The sequence below is a fragment of the Spea bombifrons genome, chromosome 13 (assembly GCF_027358695.1).
Source record: "Spea bombifrons isolate aSpeBom1 chromosome 13, aSpeBom1.2.pri, whole genome shotgun sequence".
Taxonomy (NCBI): Eukaryota; Metazoa; Chordata; class Amphibia; order Anura; family Pelobatidae; genus Spea; species Spea bombifrons.
In genome coordinates this window covers 12,150,327-12,170,218 of record NC_071099.1, presented here as the reverse complement: position 1 = coordinate 12,170,218, position 19,892 = coordinate 12,150,327, and the positions used below count along the sequence as shown (strand labels likewise).

At 40.7% G+C, this 19,892-nt stretch overlaps 1 protein-coding gene across 1 annotated transcript in view; it reads left to right on the top strand.

The window, feature by feature from the left end:
• Positions 1-19,892, top strand: part of SULF2 (sulfatase 2) — a 79,644-nt gene that overhangs the window by 20,755 nt on the left and 38,997 nt on the right. The window lies entirely within an intron of this gene.

Sequence of the window (19,892 nt, the reverse complement as noted above, 5' to 3'; positions counted from 1 at the left end):
AAGCCTTGCCGTCAGTTTAGAACGTATTAGAGCTCTGTACGCAAATAAAACATTTCACGAACGCTGAAATGCACGTGAGAATTATGCAACGTATCGCCAAATTTTCATGGATGATTATTATTTCCAGTTCAAGTAGAACACGTTAATTTGGGAAATTGCTGAAAAGTACTGAGGATCAGAGTGCTGCTTCTCCGGCGTTCTTTGGAAAGCGACGCAGGGATGAGTGTTTTGGGGACAGATATATATAAAAAAAAAAAAAAAAAAAAAAGATAAATCATTGTTCCTTGGTAAAGAATCCAGTATTAACTCCCCTCCCCCGATCCTTATATCATCTTGGTGACTTCCACCTAAATGATTTCTGAGCCTCTGCTCGTATGATGCGTTTCTGAAATCCGTAATTATATTTTCAAATTAGATAAGCCTTGAGGGCCACTTGAAATCTGCATTATTGGCAAGTAAGCGAGGTACCGGACTTAATGATATATAGACGGGGCAATTATGGACTAATTAGCGGCGTGATTTAAATTTTTCCGTTGTCGGGCTGATTGAACGTCCATAAAATAATTTTATTTACGCAATGAGAACGGAGAGAAAATCAGATTGTATCCGTTTCAGGATATAATGCGATGCGGAGACGCAATGTATCGGATTATGCAGAGGCGCATTCATTAAGGTCGCATACTTATTGCGGTTACGTAATTGTCAATTTATGTTACATTATGTTTTTCGACGACTGTAATTTAAATTAAATTCTGAAAAGTTGAAAAGAAAATTTGAATGTTTTATCTCTTGGCTCTCAACGAAAAAGAGAATTTATTACACACAGAAAAAAAAAATTCATTGTCTGCTGAATGGTCGGCGACCGACTTATAGACCGACTCGGACACTAATGTGTTCTGGATTTTTTTAAAAAAACAGACAGACCATCGCATTTTCTCATTCTTTTCTCCTCCCTCTATTCTCCCAGTTACATAGTGCAAAGATATATATAGAAGATGATAAAATCTTTATGTAAACATTGGTGCACAAATAAAGCGTCGAGCTCTGCTCTGAGATGTCCTGGTTGCGTCATTTCATGTTTAGATCTGTGCTAACCTTTTATGGATCCTACTTTACCAAGAGGGTGGTAGATAAATGGAACAGGTTCCCAGCAGAAGTGGCAGAGGCTACTACAGTTAAAACATGCATGGGATGGGGCTATGGCTCCCATCCCATCCCGAGATCAACGACTGATTGAGGTTTGAGTCTTTACAGCAGGAGAAACGGGTGACTAGACGGGGGCCGAATGGGGCCGATCTGCCGGCAGGTTCTATGTTTCTGAATAATTCTATGAACGTACTCTTCTTATCCAGATAATTCTAGTATAATGCCGCAAATCTGTGTCCTTACGGTCATGCTTTATAAGAGTGTTTCAGAGATGTTCAGTCTCGCGGCTTCTCTTTTTGAGGAAGCCAAAACCCGGTGAGATTCTCCTGCGAGGCGGCTCGAGTTGGCTTTAGGCGACGCGCAGTTTGATTGGTCAGATCAAGGAGCCTCGAGACGTTAACGAGGTCGGCCCCAAATCAGACTTTTGATAATTGTACAAGGAGAAGCCAGCTTACTGATCTTACATGTTTGGCAGCAGCCAGATCCTAATCTCGTTTAATAAGGCATGCGGAACATGAAAGTCTGTTCTACAAAACCCAGCCGCAAACAGAGCGTCTTCGCTCACACGCCAATTACACGCCACCAGCGACGGCAATTAGGAAGCTGTCTGTCTCTGCTTTGCTTAGATTAGATGCATAAAGCTTTGTGATATTATGTGTGTGCCACGCGAGATATATTTGGAACCAATTTAATTCTTCTGGAGCTACTCAAAATATAATTGGTATCTTGATTTAACAAACTGACAAAAATATATATAATGGGCTAGAATTAGGAAAAGTGATTTTAATGCCATTGACTTCCTCACAACGGGAGGCGCATGAAACATTTTTCTGTCTCGTTTTGCAGATCTGTGTGTTGGTCTCGTCTTAGATTCAGGAGCCGTATGTCTAGCCCATGCATGTTTAATACCCTCACTGTATTACCCTCTACCACATCTGCTGGGAGGCTGTTCCACTTATCTACCAGCCTTTCATGAACTGGAAAGAAACTTAATTTACATAAATATAAGGCAATGCATGTTTTATATAATCTATATAGAAACTCCTTGATAATAAAAGTAACATTTCAAAGAGTAGTAAATCTGCCCTTCTGTCTTTCCTCCAGTGGGCTCTAGAGGGGGTGTACTGCCCCCTTAATAACTTCATTTTTCTATGTTTCCTAGGTATTTCATTGGCTGATCTGTTCCAGAGGCAGAAATTGTAACGGTATCAATGCTTTTTTTCCCCTTTCCTTTCACATGTCACTTTAAGAAGCCCCCCTTGCATTCTTTTACTTAAACAAAGCAGCAGCTGACCTTTAGAGGGGATGCCACAGCGATCCGCACTAATCTGTTATCCATTTCCATACCCTGAATGGGTAACGATACAGGCAGTGACCTGTGATCCAGGCTGTGAATGGAGATTTGGGGGATTTGTATGGCGAAGACCACCTAGGCTAAATGATACTATTGTAATGGGGGGCTTTGGGGGGGGAATAACGGGTGGGTGTCGGGTTTGTCTGTTACTTGCATTGCGTGATGTCTTATTGAAATAAGAAAGTAAAAACTAGAACGGATAAAGTAAGCCTCCATTAATTTGTTTAAATACAGTAATGTCGGGACTTGAAAACGGGGTATGTGGTTGTGAGCTTTCGACACCAGACCGTTATTACCAAACAATAACTTGGGCAGGGATTAAATATTGCATTTTGAGAAATTACTGTTCGATGCATATTCGTAAATTAGCCGGCAAAATATAATTTTTTATTTAGAATATGGCTCTAAAGACCTTGTTCTGGAGTAAAAGGTTACAGAGCAGATTGACACATGAGTGAAAATGTCAACCTCGACTTTGATATTCTCGCCTGGCTCCTCTCAGCTGCTAATATTTGCCTTCGCGCATCGCATTTAAATGTGTTAGGTCTGCCGTATGTCTAATTGGGAAGTCGCAACAAACCTGTGAATTCGCAAACATCATCTCGGCAAGCGTTTCTTTCTCCAGAGAATGAGTTTTGTCTCAATAGGCCGCCTGTATAAATGTAAAGAAGAAAACAACACGTTCTGCTGGCGAGCCTCGTCAGCATGCACATTCTACAGTAAGGGTTAGTTGAGGTTAAGATGGAAGTCCTTGAGGGCCAACATCTGTACAGAACTTTATCATGTCTCAAATCAGTCATGGGTCAGAGATAAAGACGTAAGGCAGGGGTGTCCAACCTGCGGCCCTCCAGCTGCTGCAGGACTACATCTCCAATAATGCTCTTTCAGCTAAGGGCCTGGCAGAGGAGTATGGGAGATGTAGTCCTGCTGCAGCTGGAGGGCCGCAGGTTGGACACCCCTGCCGTAAAGTATTTTCCTGAAGGCTAGGAGCCGCGCCGAGGATTTCGACTCCTTTGCAAGTCCCTGGAACCAAGGAGCCGTCGATCCTAAAAATGTCAGCTTGTCGTTTCAGCAGTAAAAATATAATATTTATGTAAAAATATGGCCAAGCAGTAGTATCAATGTCAGTTTTACCATTTGCTGATAAAAATGTAAAATATTAAAATGTTGTGATTGCCATTAGTTTTACTATTTTTTTAAAAAATTCCCAACTGAAATAAGAATCCTAAAATATAAGTTATGTGTATTTGAAATAGGATTTTCATATTATTTTTTTTATATATATTTTTGAAGCTAAACAGCTTTTGCAAAACCCCAAAAAGTCCAACGGCGGGCCCCCTATTAACTCCTAGTAAGCCAGATGTTTAACGTTTCCGTTCACCTCTCAAGGGTTAACCACCTCTGTTTGGCTGAAAGCATCCCACCTGTATCATCTGCCAGAAGCTTAGCATATGCTTGTCTGTATCCTTGCCAAAAATTAAATCTGACGGCGCTCAGATACCTTTTAATTAAATTTATATTTTACGTTTTGAGGCTCCCACGTCGTTTATAGTTCTTGATCCAAGGCAGAGTTAGTGTATTTACTCCTGCACCGGAAAAGTGAAATAATCTCGGTTTATTTGAAGCGATGGCTTCCCTCGTAACGATCCTGATATTTTTATGGTTCCCAGGGCTTTTCAGTGTGTGGTGCAGAAGACGATTGCACGCGGGCGGCTTGAATTTTAATGTTGGGAAATGCCGTAGGAGCGCTTTATCCACCATGGAGCTTGATTTATGCTGCCCTCAAAGCCTAAGAAACCAGGACTATCAATAATTTCAGCTTTTACGGAATCTGACGTTATAGTCGAGAAAGATTGAAGGTGACCAAGGTGTTCTGCATCTGTTGAGTTCATGCTTGTGATCCTCTACTCGAGGCAAACCTGGCTCACTCTTTAACGGGGGCATCTTTAATGCGGCTAAAACATTTCAATATCCATCTGTAGTAAGGGCCAGAAAGCTACGGAGCTATGAATTCTATGGATTTTGCCCAAATCCGGCCACGTCAATCATTATTATTTTACAGATGATGGAGATTGAAGCCGACAGAATTAATTTGTGAGGAACCATGGTATTTTTAAAATAATGGTTGGATTAGAACGAAGCTATTGCCTACTTCTTGAAGAGTTCAGAGGGGAATGTTTAACTCCAGATCAAGGCGTGACTCTGTTACCAGAGGTTTGTTTAACCCAGCCACCCCCTCCATATTGTCATATTAGGGCACTCCGTATCTTAAAGGTGTGCACAACACTTTTAATGTAGTCTATGGAGGCTGTGTAGGCTCCACATGGTCCTCCATAGAGTAAATGGGCATGTTCAGAAGATGCCTTACAACCGGCCCTTTGGGCATCAGCACACCTGGGGACCCAGGAGGGCTCTCTGCCCCCCCTGGACCTGACACCCTGGGCCAGAATATGTCGCTGGTTATTGTATAAATAGGAGGTTATATGGAAGATCTTTAACATGCACAGATAAAGATGAGCCGTCATAAGCCTAGATCCTTATTCTAAGCAAGACTGGGTTGCTATGGGGAGGTTGTGAGTAGAATCCAGTATTTACCCTGAGGACAGTAAATGCCTCGCTCGTTAGCAGGATTAGACAGGTCTCTGCTTAAAAGCGCTCCCTTTAACCCTTTCCTCGACACTGTTTATCAGGTTATCTTCTCGTAAAATGATACTGAAAATGTACCTTTGGTAGGAACAACACTTTTTATTTTTGAGACCTCATCACAGGATTGGTATTGAATCACTCGATGTTGGCTCTAACGTTTTTAACGGACAGGTTCAGATGTTACTGCACATGGGTCAATAATGAACCCAGAACCCCTCCTCTTTAGAATGCCAAAGCCAATCAGCTTCTACAAAAAGGAAGAAGCAACCTAATGGGGAGGACTAATCAAGCCGGTAGCCAAGATGGCAGCTCCCACTGGTATACACATAACATTCAATGATTCCTCATAACACTCACATGACAATTTGAGTGATTTAAATAATTATTTCTGAAAATTATTTGAGCATTCAGCAGCACTAAGAATGATGTTTCTAATGAATAGATGGAACGGCTCCTTTAATCTGCATGCGCTTATTTAACGTACTGAACTGAAGACGATTGGAAGGTTGATGATTGATGATTATCTACCACCTTGTAAACGTGGCGCCATTTTCCTCACCATTGGACCTTGTAGGGCGAGTAACTCTCACTGGAAGTAGATTGAGATCAAAAAGTTTCTAGTTTGGAGAATCCAGACGGGAAATGATCTATTTCCTTTTTATTCCCCGGCCCTCGATCAAGCTCGTTCCACCGTTCCTGCCAGTCTTCCACCGTACTAGGAATTAGCTGGCAAGTGCTTTCGGTAAGCAACACCCAGTAATCGATGCCAATGGTATTGTCGTGCTTATCTACCCCAAAAGCCGAGGAAACCTCAGAGCCTGAATGGGAGGAATTGCCTACAAAGAAAATAAGGTTTTGAAATAGTTCTGCTTTCGGAAGATAATCCAGACGCACTGATTACACGGAGAATTGGGTCTGGCTTTGGAATTTGTCGTTGTTTAGCAAATCCTTTCGTTTCAAGGAAATGCAGTGGAACACTTGGTCATTAAGATAAGAATTTCAACTCCGTCCAGAAAAAACACATTTTACTGTATGTTAGTCTTCTTGTAATTACACCCCCCTTCAGAAAAATTCACCCTAAAAGTAAAAAAAAAACAAAAAACAACTAACAAATAAAATAAGGTAAATAGGGTGTATAAAAACATCAGGAAACGGCTTTATAAATTAGCGTAAATAAAATTTTCCTTCTTCTCAATGTTACACTCAGTTACACAAATAGCTAACAACAGGGCACAAAAGTCACACAAAAAGGTATCTAAAGCCACACCCTCAGCGACACCTCTAACCACACCCCCTAAAACAAAAGGGTCGGCTCAGCACTTCCTGCAGGAGACAATCGCTGGGGTTCGGCTCTTCTTAGTGGTTATGTGATTCTAGTTTTGCCCCTTTTTGCCACAGGTGTCAGCTTCTCTATGGTTACGCAGTCCCTTACAGGTACGCTGATTGGTAGTCCAAATTCTAGGTAGTTTTAGTAAATGAAAGGCTAAACGCTCCGTAGGCGACAGCTGCCCTTTAGTGCTTTTGCTCGTAGCGGCGTATGTATGACACGATCGGCGAACGGTAACAGAAATGCCTGTGAAGTGGAGGTTATCTATTTCTGGATGCTCGAGTTCGCCGAATTCCTTTCGCAAATTAAATCATTTAATACTTGAAATGGGAAACGTCTTCCTAATCTTCCTTTCGAATGAGCCGTGAAATAGTATCAACAAAAATTGTGTGAAGAGGTTGGCGTGACTCCGAGCCAGGATTCTTACGGGGGAGAAAAAAAAGAGGGAAGATCCTGTCGTTTTGTTTTAAACTACGTTATTAAAGTGTAGCCTGTCCATAGAAAATAGCAAAGTTCCTTATGGAGGCCATAGTTCTATACCACGAATTAAAAAGTCCATCCAAAAATTGCCCGCGCTGTAAATGTTTACAAACCTATAGACTCTGCCACCTGAATTACAAGTGACCGGTAACATTGTTGCCCCGGCCTGTTCTGTAAGGTACAGAATTTCACTTCATTCATCATTTTTTAGGGACTGCTTCATTGTCAGGTGGTAGAAAAGCAGGCACTGATAGGTTGTTTCCATAGAAACAGAAAAATACTCTTAAATGTGGCTGTTTTTTGCGATAAAAGATTCAGAGGATAGAATAAAATGACATCTGCTAGGGTTTTATTTTCTCTAGGAAGCTCAACTGATGCATCATTTTTGCATTTCATGTTGTCACTGATTGAGTCCGCGGCTAATTGCCCGGGGGGGGGGTCTATATGTCTTCTGAGTGGCACAAGGCCTGGTGACAATGCAAAGAAATAGTTTAACTACGGGTCAAGAACTAGTCCTTTGGCCAGGGCAGTTTCCAAGTGTCAGTGGGTACGTTTCCAAGGCCAGAGGGCAAATGGGCAGATTCACGTGGAACAAATGCAGAATGGGGGGAATGTTTTGGTCTTCAGGGTGCCCTTTTATAATACGATAAAAGGATACATCTCTCCCCGTATTGTTTTTTAGGGGATAAAATGTCCTCAGACTGTCAGAACCCAACTTACAGGTTTCCCCTTTAGACCTAATCTCCATGTTGTTCACGCACAGCTTATTTAATATAGGTTATTTACCCGTCATACAGAGTATTGGGAGTTATGGTATAGAAGGAAGGGTACACGTGTAGCTATAGTGCCCCAGATACTATAGAATTCCGTAGTGCAGTGTTAGAATGTTCAGACTAAATCACATCGTCCACCCGTTGGATTCTTTGCTTCTCTGCGATTCACCAACATCATTTCAAGTTTCATTTTTCTTTAATTAAACTCCACGTTCGCCGTTTCAGAGCGAAAGCCCCCGGGCTGATGAAGGTAATTTGTATTATCGCAGTGATGTTTGCCTGGCAGAATTTCATTAGTTGTCGTCTCCCATGTGAAATTTTATTAGCTGGGACTTCTTATATTTTTGATTACAGAAAAAAGAAAAAAAAAAGCAATAAGCAGATGCCGCAGCGAAAAAGAAATGAGCAGAAAAGCGCGAGTTGTGACATGGCACCGCCGATTTATAACGGTCCGTGCGTGTGCTTTGTTTGTAATTTTGCGTATCGCCGCGCGGTCATGTCTGTCTATTAAGGCTACGATCGCGCATTTTATTCGCAAATTTGTCTTTGCAGACAGCTCTTTATTTAACTTTTTTTTAAAACCTTTTTAAATAAAAACAAAATGGCGTGTCTTGGTATGACCGCCATTTTGACTGAGCAGATTTAGAATACATGGAGGAAATAAGGAAAGTATGAGACGGATTCAAATGCCGGATGGCCATGGACTGCACCCGGGAACATCCAGGCATCGGCTCCCCGGAGCGCTCCCTTTTTTGTGATGCGGTTAGGCGGTCCTGCTGTGGTTGGATGGGAAATGGGCGGGAAGTGCTCTTGCGATCCGGCATTTCTCCATGGTGACCCCGAGAAGCAACGCTTCACCATTAATTTGTGAGTTTGACCTTTGTTTTGCGATATAGATCCCAATCATCCCAGTGTCTTTCCCGGTTGCCAAGGCCAGGTTAAAAGAGCTCGTGGCCCGGGAGCACTTAAACAAAAAGGGCCCTACTTTTCTTGTGCCCCAACTATTTTTCCAGGTCAAAATGAATAACGCAAAATAAAAGATAAAACGTATTTATCTGATAAAACTGTATTTATCACAGATTCTACATTCCTTCATGATGTCGCACCCTGTTCATATGAATATTAATCTAAGGCCAGATAGCGCATAACTCCTGCCGAAGACTGTCCTGTTTATATCAAGACAACTGTCACAAATATAATGCATAATGACATATTACACATACCACTGGGGTAAAAAAAACTAATCAGTTAACTGACCCTGAGTTGCTATCGGCCATTGCACTTCAAGGCTCTTCTCCATGTTGTCCAGGGACCGCAGGCCTCTCCTCAGCGGGGTACAAACTCCTGCGCAGTCTGTGACTGGACACAAAATGGAGGGAAAGCAAACTGAGGGCAATGCAGCACAGGAAGAGGAAGGTTGCTGAGCAGCCAATCAGAGTGCACTCTGTAACCTAAAGCCCTCCCACTCTTGCTGCCTGGGTGCTGAGGCTCACTGTAACGGAGGAGCCGCTCTGACTGGATTCATCAGGTAATCTCCGCACCGGCTGTAGAGACGGCTCCTCTCTGCCAGTGTCTGACAGACTCACATCACTCACAGCCAGCACAGGGTGAGGCGGAGGTGCAGCTCAGGACACTACATGCCAAGAAAGTCTACTACAGTATGGGGGCTCAGGGTAACCCGGCCCAGTACTCTGGCTATAGAGCCCGTTCCTCATTGGAGTTAGTTGGATATTAGTTTGTACAGCGATCCGTCGCCGGGAATACACTTCCAGTACGAAATTAAATTAGTCTTGTGTATTAATATTAATGATTGTGTATGTACAGCGTATGTCACGGGTCAATCAATAAATACTTTTCTTACAATAAACCCCTGTTAGCGCTTTGTCCTGAAAATGTTTATCGATCGGAGGGCTGATGTCTTTTCCAACTCAACGTTCCCATCAACCGCCGGGTTAACGAGATTAGGAGAAATGCGGGGATGATGTGGAGGGGTCTCCTCTCTAAAGGCCCAAGTATAACGAGGAATGATTCCTAAATGCCACTTTTAAAATACAGTATATGCTGCCCGTATATATTTCATATATAGGTACTTTAAAGGTATTTTCACGACATCCCGACTCTTGTGCTTAGAACATTAAATATCCCGGCACGCACTTGTTTTCTTAATCCGCATTATTGCTAATATTCTTTTCCAAAATCCGGGATTCCGGGGTTCTATTCCCCAAATAAAAGTATACAATGATACAGATTTAAATAAGGTGTGTGTGTGTGTGTGTGTGTGTGTGTGTGTGTATATATATATATATATATATATATATATATATATATATATATATATATATATATATACACACAGTATGAAAAAAATAATCTATACAAATTAATTTACATTTGGAATATATGTTCTGTTGATACAAAGTATCTAGTTTTTAAAGATATGGTATTAGGATTCTCTTTACGGCATGCTGTATTTTTTCTTCAATTCCTTTTTTTTTTTCTTTTCTTTCAGAAAAATGTAAATGAGGACAAATATTTAAGCGAGCTTCCAAATGCTGAGTCGATAACTTTAAATACAATCTGGGTATTCTTTTTTTTTTTTTTTTTAGCCCCAGGTTAAAAAAAAAAAAGAGGAACATTTTCAGCTGACTGTTCATTCAGCATAAAAGATTTTGTCAGGACAGTATCTTCTTTCATTTAACGCCGCGGCCCCGGCACTTTTAATAGAAAACTGGGAGAAATGAGTTTTATTGGTAATTCGGGATTGCTCTGTCTGCTGCGAGCCTCGCTCTTCATCACGAGACATCTCAAGGACAGGATCGGAGACGGCTTTGTCTTGTAATAAAACCTTGTAATCAATTTTATGTTATGCATTTAATGTTCATAAGGATGGTGGGTCGGAAATAATATACTTGCCTAGAACCGAATGACATGCTGAATTAAACAAGATGCACGTAGAGGAATCCATATGGACGACCCAAGACAGACACTGATTGACAGAAGAAAAAATGTTTAGGATGATTAGGCGAAGTGCTTTGTAAGTGTTATTAATGGTCCATAAAGAGATGTGAATTTAGAAACGTAAACATAGAAACCTAGACTTTGCCGGCAGATCGGCCCCCTTCGGCCCATCTTGTCGGCCCCTTTCTCCTCTTTCTCAAACCTTAATCAGTCTTTGGTCTTGCTATGCGCCAATCCCACTCATGATTAAGCTCCCTCAACCACGTCTACTAGGAGCATGTTCCGCGTATCAAAATTTTTGACTTATTCATAAGTTGTGTTGGGAACGCTTAATTGTCATGTGACGTAAAAGCAGGCGCTGATTGGTTATTGCCGCTTAAGTTGGAAAAGCTTCTTTAAAAATGTATGCTGATATGTGATTGATCCTACGAAGGAAAAAATAAATTCTAAATCAGTCTGTCCTTTTACCGTGTAACGATGAAACCCAAATGAATCCCTGCATGTGTTGCGTGTTTTGCGAGCTGTAAATATGATACATTTACGTTCGCGTTTCTCTGGTCAGTTGATTCTTAAGTACATGAAACCGTAACCGGAGATCGAGAGAGTGCGGCCACCGGAGGTTTCCTGATTACTGCCTGAAATCGCAGTTATTGTCATGAAAAACGATCTCCTGAATATCCTCCGTATCAATACAAACATATCGTTCAATGTGGAGCTACACGGGTAAAGATCAACAGCGGGTAACCCTTTAATCGCCAGAGGCAGGGTGAGGACCCCCTCTGCTGTAACAGACTATATGAATAGACATTTTTTTTTCCTTTAAATTGTTCTTTTCGCAAATTTAATAGTACAATCCCAATGGGATGCCCCCAGACGTTTCAGAGATAGACGGGAATTCTAGGGATTTATAAACTCCGAATTTTGACACATGAATTGATGCCTCGGCCTCACGTATTTGTGATAATAGCGTTACGGAGGGACCTGCACGGCTGGAAACAATCTCTAGCGCCAGAGGCTCACGCGCGAACAGGAAGTGGCTTGTGACTTCCTGTTTGGGCTGACGGGAAAATTACGATGCTGCCTGCATGGACGTTTTCTGTTAAATAGGGGAAATTTTGCATGAATTTTACCTGCTGTGCCTTTGTTCAGATGTGATGTTATATCTGGAGAATTAAACTCTCTAACGTAATTCAGAATAACAAAAATACACAATTTTTTAGGTTTTTTTTACTATTGGATTTAGTTACGGTTTTATCCCAGATATTGCGCATCCGCTTTAAGCCCACGTCTGTTGAAGTTTTGTACTTAAATGTTGAAGGATTGCAGAATGTATTAGCCGATGACGATTTCTCGGTGTTTGATCCTCTCCCCGCCATCACAGCGGTATAAATTTCATGCATTATCTGTAAATGTTGCCCAGGGACGCAAATTAGTGCAATTAGGATAAGCCAAAGAAGGCACGGCTTTAAATTATTCATTTGAGAGGTCATTAAAAAGCAGCAGAAGACCAGAAAAGGAGCCGGTGCCTATGTGTAAGAATGAGACGTGACAACAAAAATAAGAATAATGGGGTGTTATTTGCCCCGTTTAATTTATAAAGCCGTTCCCTGCTGTTTCTATACACATTATCGGGGCTTTTAGGGCTGTAGAACCCTGCGATCCCCTCATACCCAGCAAACATTCCGACCTCCTAGAAAAGAGGGGCATCAGGGGAGGATTTAATTTGTCTGAAAGCCAGGGTTTTCATAATAGAGCGTCAGCTCTTTGGGAAAGTAAATAATTCTGTTTGTGGCGCCATAATGATCTTGACAGGTATTTCATGAAGAACCTTCAAGTGAAAGAGGTCACTTGGCATAAGGAGACATTAAGGCAGTGAAACCGTATATCCGTGAATAAATTATTAATCGCCTAAAGAATTCCATGCGATGCCCTTACGATGCCGTACGCTGCTCATTACGCATAACGAAGCCTCCTGATTTGTCTATTAGGCTGTAAAGCAGGATTTATCACGGGGTTTATACATCATCTTCATCCATAACTTCGATGTTTAAAAATGGACATTATTATCCTACTGAGCATTAGAAACTAAGCTGTGCCTTTTCAGCTGTTGTATAAATAGAGCTCTTGTGATTGTTACTGTAACAGGAATAGTTTGTATCTACGTGTCCGTCGCCTTCATTTGACGATACAAGTATCATTGTGTGACCACCACTGCAGTTGTCTTGGAGATATTTAGCTTAAAAGTCCACATTCCGGAAGCTGAGATCAGTGGCAGCCTGTGGCAGAACCAGCATTATCCAATCAATTTCCTTTCCTGAAATTCTGTATCTTTTGTTACCTCTCCCTTCAAAGGCTGCCTGAACCAATCAAGGATAGTCAGCAACCTAACAACAGAGGAGAGGTAACATAATGGGAAGGAATACTATTTTGTGTACTGAACTGTAGCATGTAGGATTATTTAAATAGAAATTCTCTGATCCCCTTTGGGTTCCAGCAGACGCATTGCTTCTGATTTATCCTGATTTTACTTACCAAGAAAAAAGTTAATTTCGGGCCAAATCACACCTTTTCTTTTAATTTTATTTTTTTTATCTTCAAGGCACAAAATATACATTTAACAAATGTTGCAATCACCTTTGTTCTTCTTTACTACATTTTCTAGGCAGCCCAAATACCCCGAGGTCAGAGATGTTCCTTGACAAGCGAAAATCCATAAGCTTCTTGTACGCCGACAACCATTGCATAACCTTGGGCCTGCCGGTATCTCATCCCGTTGGAATTTAGAGCAATCGGTGAGAGCGCTTTCTGCTCATGCGTGCAGGGGGGGGGTCTCGTTAGACCCCTGGAACTCCTATGTGAGCTTTATTCTGTGGACAAGTGATGTCAATCTGGCACGCATCTGGGAAAATGATGCAATGTCGCAACAAGGGGCGTAGACCGTTGGTTGATCCGCACGTGACATGATGCATCAGGAACATACATATTGGCAATTACGCCTTTCGATGAAACCTAGAAGTGACTCTGTGACCCAAAACAAAATGCCCCAAAGCTTGGTTTGATATTTCTAATGAAAAATCAAGTAGAGACCTCAATCTACCTACTGTGAAGCATGACTTCTTTTGGCCACTGTGAACGGTTATCTGAACTTCCTTTCCTCTTTTTTATATTGGTTACAAAATGTTATAAAGGTCAGTCCAGGAGTATAACGAGATCGTGCAAAACAGACGCAAAAAAGTTTAGATTTTTCAGTGTTTTTTTATTTTTTTTATTTTTCTTTAACTTTTGTATATCATGTTTCTCAAAATCTGAGCTTGAAGACATTCTTCTTGCTCTAAACCACAGCGTTGGACGGCACCGCTTGATTTAATAATGTAAAGAATCCGTACAGGTGAGGTCCGATTTATCACGATTCCCAAAGATTCACAATATTTTATTGACACCGTGGTTTTCGCAACAAGTAATTTTAAACAAAATGGAACAAACAAAATGTCACCCCGTCCCACCTTCCCCTCGATTGAATTACTTGTTGACCTTTCTTTTTAATGCCTAGAATAGAATGTTGATCTAATCTGTTTTCAATAGAATATTTTGAAGATACTTTTTTTTATTGTTTCCTGAAATACAAAGGATAATCTGTGTAAAGCTTTTCATTCTTTACACTTGACGGGTTTTATTAGTGTAATTTGGCAGAGTTTATATGTCATTCCAATGCCTATAAATATCTGGATTTATTGCTTACGTAAAATGGATTTAATCTTTAGATTGCGTAATACGGCCTCGCTAAACCTTGTTAGAGCAGCAGAATATTTTTTTTAGATTTTTTTTTTTAAATTGCTATCTTTTGTCTGTAATATCAGAGACGCATTCCAACTTTCTGTACCTGGCGCGCCTTCTGACTTGGCAAGGACCCTTCACTTGTGGAACGTGGCCCAAAATGTTTGTCACGCTCCCCAAGCTGATGCAGAACCCTGCCAACTCCCATTCTTTACTTACTTAATACCGCTGGCTATGTTTCCTCCTACTAAATATCAACTTTTGATATTACATTTTACCAGACTTTAACGTGAAAAATGCGGAATGTTTAGTAGAAAAATATTTATTAATAAAATAGAAATCTTGAGTTTGAGAATGCCAAGTGTATATATGTTTTTAAAATTTTTTTGTTTTTAAAATATATTGCACTTTATTATATATTTTTTTTTATTATTGTTATTAATTATGTTTGGTTAGCATAGTCATATATGAAGTCATCACAATTTCTAGCATAACAATATGTAGTTTATGTTATGTGCGGAGGAAAGTTGGGATTTAACCAAGTTATTCACACAACCAAACGGGAGGTGGGTCTGGGGGAGAGCCGCTCGGTCCAGTCACTTTAACCAGTGGCGGAACTACCGGGGTCTCAGGGGTCGCGACTGCGACCGGGCCCTGGAGTTCAGCCAGTCAGGGGGGCCCAAGGGGTGCCGAGCGGTTGCTGAAAACGACCGCTCGGCACCTCTTGGGCCCCCCTGGCTGACAGAAATCCAGGACTCCTATGCTCCCCGCTGCTGCTGCCGCCGCCACCGCCTCCTGCCTCAGCGCTGCCCAGAGTGCAGTGTTGGGAGCGTGAAGCGTTTGTCTCAGGTGCCGGCGCTTCACGCTGAGCGCCAGCATATGATGCCTCAAACGCCTCACGTTCCCAACACAGGAGGTGACGGTAAGTGATCTCCAAAGAGGGGTAGGGAAGGAGTGGGTAGATCGTGAGAAGGGGTGGCAGGGACGGAGAGGGTAGATCGTGAGAAGGGGGTGGGGTGGGAGAGGGTAGATCGTGAGAAGGGGGGGTAGGGAGGGAGAGGGTAGATAGTGAGAAAGGGATAGATGGGTTGGTGGGGGGGCCCTTAACAGATTCTCGCACCGGGGCCCTGAGGTTTCTAGTTACGCCCCTGACTTTAACTTATAATGGATGCAGAACAATAGTTATCGTTTCATTTATCATGATTAATTAAACCTACATCATTGAATATAGAAGGTTTTAGAACATTCCTGACAAATTATTATACTTATGGGGATTTAAGTTAAACAGATCCAATTTGTAGACTATTTTAGAAGAATTTTATTTTTAAAAAAATAAATAAAAAAGATCACATGCTACAAATATGTGGTTCATTATGTGTTGGCTTTTTTTTGTTTTGTTAATTTGAAGCCGACTGTAAATATGAATCCCAAACAAGCAGATGATATGTTTAGAGTTAGCGTGTGAAAAGGTTGGATAATGGATTTCCCTTCATGTCGCCCATGACTGAAAATGCAGGAAACAGGATAAAATATTTACAGAGGAAATTCCTGAGTATCATGCAAGGAAATTAGGACACAAATGATCAGCAGAACTATTTTTATGATTCTATTCATGTGCAGATCTTGGGAAAATTAAAATTGGTCCCTTTGTATCCTTGAGTCAAAACACGTTGATGTTCGATGTAATGTATTTTATTTAAATAGGAGTCATGTTAATGTGCTTGGGATTTAAATAATGGATTCGGTAGATTGTTGAATAGAAGTAGACACGATGATTCACGCTTGGTCTCAAACGAAGGCTCGTCTCTCTGTTGGATCCTAAATCCCTGCACCCTTTTTTCCTCTTCTGGTGTCTTTTTCCCCCCCACAGAAGATCAGAATGTTTGCCGGGTGTGAAGGAATACTTATCCCTTGTCAAGAATTCTGACCCATAAGTTTCCTCTTTTAACCAATTCTTATTTTTATTCTGATAATATGACAATTTCACACTTAGGAAAATACATGTGTGTGTTCACCTTTCCTCGTAACTCTTTAAATTAAAAAAATAAATAAAATGGTTCCTTGGTGTATAATATAGAGATGGCTAGATTCCTGCATCAAGCCTTTTTTTTCCTTTTTTTCTTTTTTTTCAGTATTTTTGGAGCTCAGCATTTAATCTCATAGGTCAGTCACATTAATCTGCATCCTTTAGTTTGAGTTTCTTGTTACCACCGCCTATTATCTAAAAGCAATCGTTTATTTGTGTCCCTCTGCCACCGCAGTTTGGAAACATCACTGCATTATTTTAATTTTCTTTTTGTTTTGCTTTTTCCCTTTAAAGACTGGACGAAGGTCTTGTTGAAGGTCTAATCCAGAGTGACTCAGGCAAGGTTGAAGGGATTAATCTTTTGTTTATACGTCAAGCTGGTATTACTAAAAGGTAATATTATAAGCATGAGAACGGGCTGTGTCAAAGGTCCTTTACATTTTGCTTCTGGTATTACCAATGTCGAAGCTGAAAATGATGCCTTTTCACTTATTTTCCTATTTTATCTTAAAAAAAAAAAAAAAAAAAACATTTTTGGTGTCTCTGCTAGCAGTAGTGACAGTTCTCTCCGACCGTCTCCAGTCCTCTTCTTACTGAGGCATCATCTTGACATGAGCTGCATGATTCCGTCTTCCCATTCATTTGTTGATGTCGGAAGGAGCTAATTGGTTATGGTCGTTGTAGAAGTAATACAGACGTAGCTGAAAGTTTGGGATCTAATGTCATCTTCTATACTTTTTCTATGTATTCCACTGTTTGACATGATCATTTTCTTAAGCTAAAGCTAATTAGACAAATTAGACTTTTCTACTTTGATTTGGTCTATAAGAATTTTGTTCTCGGCATCCTACTTTTCCCCACATCTTGGCTCAACCAATGTTTTTTCGGACAGGTTTGTTCCTGTGTACCAATACCACTTAGTCAGGGCGATGGTCTTAAACTTGTGTTATAATAACATGTTTGAGGTAGAATAATCTAGTTCCGCTCTCGAGACCTTGGAAAGTCCTTTAATCCATTAGTCTTAACTTTGTGATGCTACATGACTCCTCAGGCTTTGTAGATCCCTGGTGAGGTTGATCGGGACGTGATCATGGAAACTATGCCTTATGCCTTCTGTCTACTGGGACCAATGGAGAATGGTAGATAAGTGGAACAGCCTCCAAGCAGACGTGGTGAGGGAATTTAAACATGCGTGGGATAGGCATATGGCTTCTGAATCTAAGACGAGACCAACGACTGATTAGGGTTTGAGTCTTTACAGCTGGACTAGACGGGCCAAAGGTTTCTGATCTTCCAGCAGATTCTATGTTTCTATGGAGAAGCAGATTTTTGCATAAGAGATACAGGTCTTGGAGATAAAAGGTTGTTCTATAAGTAATTATATCTAGATACATTATTGTCCATGTAAATGAAAAATATATTGAAAGAGAGGTGGAAGGGAGTCATAATTACTCATAAAATGTCATAAGAGAAGTCCGTGCCGTAATTTTCTTTGCCTTACGAACGTATTCATTTTAATAATAAACCTTCGATCTGTGAAACTACTGTGACACATACATTACGGAAAAAGATATTTTCTTCTTGCCCAGTGGCACTTGAGAGCTTTTCAATAATTAAACAAACTAATTTTAACATGGTCTTATTGACAGCGCTGGTGCTACCAACTATCTGGGAATAAATAAATCATTAAAACATGATGATACCTCGGAGAGAAACTAACATATTGATGGAGAGTTAGTAGCTTAGGTTAAACTAATAATGAGCTTGGTCGAACGATGCTGCATCCTTGCTTACTGTGCGGAATGGAAATGGTACGCAATGTATCTGAAGGGGAACTCTTAGATAATTCCAAATCTTACATCTATATTACAACACAATTATAATTTTTTTTCTTCCAAATTCCTTAACTACAAATGATCTCTGATGCGGGGTACATGTGAGCCGCTATTTTGCTTCCACTTTCTTTGTTCCCTATGTTGCTTTCTTTCTTCATAAGAAACTTATATATTTGTAAGTGTATGGTGGTAGAGTTTGTGTGTGTGTGTGTTAGTGGATGGTGGTACTGTATGTGCGTGTGTATTGTGTGTTAGTGGATGGTGATAGTGTATGTGTATGTGTACATGTTACTGTATGGTGTTAGAGCATATGTGTATTCTGTTAGCATGTGTATGGTGTGTTGTATATTGATATTTGGTGTCAGCGTGTGTGTTAGTGTGAGCTTAGAGTTGTTGCAAGGGAGAGGTCGGGGATCGTATGTATATATGGGTATGTTTACAGTGTTAGAGTGGGTTTTTGTGTTATGTCTGTGCTTATGGGGGGTGCCAAAGAAATATAGCGCCCCGATTCTGAAACCGCATTCTAATTGTTTGCAGATAAATTCATAACAAATTATCTTGACCTAAACAGTGGCGTACGACTCTGCTTGCGCAGTGTATGACCAGAATGGCTTTTTGGGGGGGTTTTCTTTATCCTCTGTAATCTTTTTTTAATTTAATTTTTTTGAACACTTGGTCGATCCCCCCTGAGAAACACTAAGCTAATAATATATGTTGTTTGAGAAATGCAGATAAAATCCCCATAATTTGCAATTACATGGTATTTTGAAGTCCATCGGTAACTCTCCCTCCTAGCTGAGAGGGGGTCAGCGCTCTTTGTGCGCGGCTAATGGACTCGGCGGGGAATCACGAGATGTTGAGGTGAATGCGATTTCACATCGCTCAGAATAGCGAACAATAGCACCTTCTGAGCCTGTAATTTGGTAAATGCTAAAAATGTTTGGCACGGGCTATGCCCCGGCACAGGTGCTTGTTAGAGCAATCTAAATGCATTTTATGTTTGCCCCAATGAACGCAACTTAAGTGTGAATAATAGGCCCTTTGGAAAGCAAGGTATTGGGCTCTTGGGAACTGTATTTCAGAAAACAATGGACGATACAAAGAACAGGGCTGATCTCAAGGAGTTCGATGTATTAAAGAGACAGTACCTAATTATCTTACATCACAGCCTAAGTAGCTGTAAGCGGATTTTTTTTTCTTTTAATATAGTTAAATGTCAGATTATATAAAATCTTAATGTATTGGTGTCCATGGGAGGTAAGTGGTTAAAGAAACAGTCTAACTTATATTTAAATAAAGGTGTCTATTATTATTATTATTATTATTTTTGTCATTTTGACATCTCAATGACTTATTTCTTGCTGACTTTCAGAATTTGGGCACACAGCTTAAAATTTTTATAGACTTACAGAGACATGCATGGCTAGTCTTTAAAGACCGTGTGTATCAGAATTCAGGTGGTCTTCAGCAGCTTACTGTAAAAAGTTGTGTTGCCGTTAGAAATTATACGGCGCACTTTTCCAATAAATTACTAACGGAATTTTCCCTTTAATGTCTTAGCGCTCAATGTCGG